The following is a 4,455-nucleotide window of genomic DNA, read 5'->3' on the forward strand; positions in this document are numbered from 1 at the left end:
CTTGGTGCAATCCAGTGCTTCTGTTACATTAGCAGCTCTTCTTTTCTTCAATTTCTCAGGCTTATATGTCTCAGGATAAATCAATCCAAAGTTAAAGTATAACTCCTGCACTTCAAAGTACAATTGTGAAGGCTTGAGCAATGGATTTAGCCATCAATGGACTGAGACCTCTGAAACCTTAAGCCCCCAAAAAACTTTTTCTCCTCTAAGTAGTTCTTAGGTATTTTGGTCACAGTGATTAAAAAGTTGACAAAGTAATCACACCTCTCAATATTTTACAACCAAACCTCAACAGAAACATGGCTGGTGACAAGCTATGTGCAAATTACAAGACTCCCCCACTGAAAATATGATTTCAGTGATGCAGACACTTGAATGAATTCTACCTTACTATTTTTAAGAGTTATTGTTAATGCTTTTTAACAGTAGTGTAAAACATTCTAATATCTAATGTTACTGTTGTTTTTTTTTAATATGTTCTTAGAAGCAGACAATACATAGGAACTGGGACTGGAGTTGTGGCTCAGTTGTAGAACACTTCCCTGACATGTATGAGGCACTGGGTTCAATCTTCAGCACCACATAAAAATAAATAAATAAAATAAAGTCATCATGACCATATACAACTAAAAAATTTAAAAAATAAAATACCTAGGAACTTAACTTACCTTTAGATATTTATAATTATTGTTTTACTAAGAAATGTGTTGCATTCTAGTTATCTGAAGAAACATTTTAGTTATCATGTTTTTCAATTTAAGAATACTAAAAGGAAGTTACAGATGAAATCATTTTATTTCACTTTCTCTCAGATCTGTATTCCTATATAGCTTATCTTACAGTTGGGTGAACTTTTCCAATCACCACCCCTTAAATCACTCCTTCAATAAGGTTAAGATTTTTACGATTATGGTGGTAGGTTTAGAATTTCAAGAGTCCTGTTTAGAATCTAGGAGTATACATGTATAGCTACATGTTTAAATTATCATATTTCTTAGGTTATTGTTTCTATATGGCAACTTTTGCCCTGATATCCAGTTAATGCTTTGGTAGAATGTGCTATTAAGTAACTGGGCATGAGTAGTCTTTCTTCTCACCTTTCTGTGTCCCACAGGGAGCACTTATACCACAATCAAAGAGGTTCAGCTAGCATTTCTCCAGTGTAGATATGTGCAAACTTTTGATCAAATCACCTCACCTTTTAGAAAGCTCCTGATAAAGGCATGTTTGCTTGGGATTCTTTGAGAATTATTCTTATTTCAGATCATCAATACATATGAACTGCTAAATTATTATCTAAAATAACAGCAATCCCATATCATTTAATTTAAATTCTGTTGTGGGTTACTCAAATTTGCATTGTTTCTCTAATAAAATTCCTGAGATAATGAACTGATAAGTAAATATTATTTTGGCTCACAGTTTGGGACATTTCACAGTCTGTTGGCACCACTGCTTTGGGCTGATTTTGAGGGGGTACATAACAGTAGGAGAGTATATCAGAGAAAATGGCTAGGAATTTAAAAAGAGACATAGAGTAAGAGAAGGGGCTTAGATCCCAATATTACTTTCAAGGGCATATGCCAAATGACCTAACTTTCTTTCACTGGGCCTGACAATCTACAAATTCTACCACCTCCCAGTGTTGCCTTGAGCCAGGGACCAATCCTTTGGGACACATTCAAGATTCAAAGTATAAACCCTTTTCCCCACAAAAGGAAGAAAAATGTGGAGGAGACAAAAGTTTAACTACTTGTGGTTTCAAAACCAAAACGATATTCTTTCTTTTCTTTTCTTCATTGCATTTTATATGCACAATTTGTACATTTTTCACTGTGTAATAATGAGCAACTTTTGAACATAAAATGTATATTTTCTAATATAGAGAGCTTATATTTAAAAAAATTTTTAGAGAAGAGATAAACAAGCTAAAACTTTTCTAAATATTGACCATGCAGATTGTACATTGTCCAGAGCATTCTTAAAAATTACAATTATTTTCTTGTAGGGAGACCATTGTATTATTTCTGTGACTTGCATGGGGCATCAAGGTACTCTGTGTGATTCCAGTAAACTATAGCAGCATTAACTTATGTTCAATCTTTGTCTCACAGGTTTGTGGTCCAAAGCTATTCATTCAGTAGATGATATCACACAAAAAAGGAAGAGTAATACAACCTCAGTTGGTGAACTAATTACAAACATGGATTTGTTCTCATTCTGTGATATCCTTATGAAAATAGTACAAGCTCAATTTGAGAAAATTGTGGAAAAGTATAAAAAATGAAATAAGATTGACTTTCTACTTTTTCAACTAATCTATTATATTTCTTCCTTGTCCTCAGTTTCCAGTTAAACTCGTAATGAGGCTGACTTAGGGAAACTATACCTTCTTGAGTAAAATATTTTGTAATGATGCATTATGCAGATAAAGGTTTTAAGTAATTCAGCAAGGTAAGATAATCACATTATATTCAGTGTTCATTTTATAGATAACTGCTAAAGATAGTATTCTGTACACCTTGATCATTTTTTTCACTATATTATTATGAATATCTTATTAAACCAATGACTATATTAATTTTTAAGGTTCTTGATGAATTTTGACAGATGTCTCTTCTTTAATATATTCTGAAGTTATCTATGAATCTAACAGAAAAACAAGATATGTGGGGGAATAATTTCTTTCTACAAAATTTAGAATATTCACAAGCATTGATGCCAATTCAAATGTTTCTATGAATTAATAACAATAGCTGGTAATACAAATTATTGATGTTGCATTATTCTTGATCTTATTCCTTATCTTCATTTTCTTCCTACTCTCTACCCACACCCCCTCCACATACACAAACTGCCACTGCCACTTTCTCTTAAAGTGAACAACAAAATCCTTCAAAAATAGAATTAGAAGCCAGGCACATTGGCCCATGTCTGGAGGGTCTCAAGTTCAAAGCCAGCCTCGGTAGTGGTGAACCTAAGCAACTTAGTGAGAACTTGTCTATAAATAAAATACAAAAAATAGGTGTGGGGACATGGCTCAGTGATTTAGTGCTATTGATTTCAATCCCTGGTACCCCTGTCCCACCACCAAAAAAAAAAAAAAATAGAATTAGATTATACAAAACTTCCACAAGTCTTAGTTCAGGTCTTGTACCTAGTGAATGGTGACAATAGTTTAAATTAGTTCCATTCCAGATAATATTGGGTTTATTCTTTAAACAATATTTCATTATTTATGTTGCTTTTTATCAAGAATAGAGACAAAGATAATCTTCTGAAGATTAAATAATAATACACATAGAACACTTGTTTTCTACATATGTCTTAAAGTGTGGTATTGAATTAAAATACATTAGGATCTATGTTCCTTTTTAAGGAATATCTTGCTTTATATTGACAGAATTACTTCTTAATTATAATAAGAGTAATTTTCAGGTACAGGTGGTAGGAATTATTAGATATTTATTATATATGCAATGTACATTTTCTGAGAATTCATTTTGTTTGTGAGATTCATGTTCCTCAAGGAAGCTTTACAGAGATGGACTAGAGACTTTGTGGAAGACACTAAACAAATTCATTTTGATAAGATAAATAATACTTTTATGCTCTAAGACATAAAAGCCTGGAATCTGAAGTGAAAAAATAGTTAAAATGCATGAATGAAAAGAAAATGAATGTTGAGTTTGGCTGCAATATTGTGGGGGAAAAGATATTTAGTTAAATAACTCAAAAACATCTTCTATATAAACTAGAATATTGGTGAAAACCTTTAATACTTACTACAGTATTTTAGCATTTCTATTTGTACATTTGACTGTGAACACATTTGTTTTTAATCCAATCTATAAAGTATCTGTTCTCTAGCACTGTGTTAGAGAATACAGGGTCGATCTATTGGAAAACCATTTCCTATTAAGTGAGGAGTTATATCTAATGTGGCTAGTGTAAATTAATAGTATTAATAATAACAAAAGTATCAATAATGACAAGGCATAGTGTTACTTCTAGACTGCTAAGTACCAGACATTTTATATCAGCATTGTGTTCCTCCTTTATTATAACCATTTTGACACTCTTTTTATTACTTATTTACATGCTATCTTTCCAAGTATTATGTAAGGTATATGGGGGAAGAAATTGTCTGATTTGTTCCTCTGCATATCCAGAACTGACCTGTGCAGCATACTCTTCACGTTATAAATATTCTTTGATTGAATAATTGATACTTATGTGTTGAATAAGGAAGAACTTAATTTAACTGACATTATTCTCAAAGTATCTCTTGTATTTCTCTTTATTCTACAATACCAATGAAATGCAGTCATTTGTGATAGTGTGGAAACACATGGTTTTCAAATAGAAAGATCCCTTTATCTTATTTTGCATATTTCTCCATCGATGAGTCAAAACTCTGGATGAATGGTGAAAATTCATACCTACTGAAATTTC

The sequence above is a fragment of the Spermophilus citellus genome (genome assembly GCF_964194105.1).
Source record: "Spermophilus citellus genome assembly, chromosome: 8".
NCBI classification, from domain to species: Eukaryota; Metazoa; Chordata; class Mammalia; order Rodentia; family Sciuridae; genus Spermophilus; species Spermophilus citellus.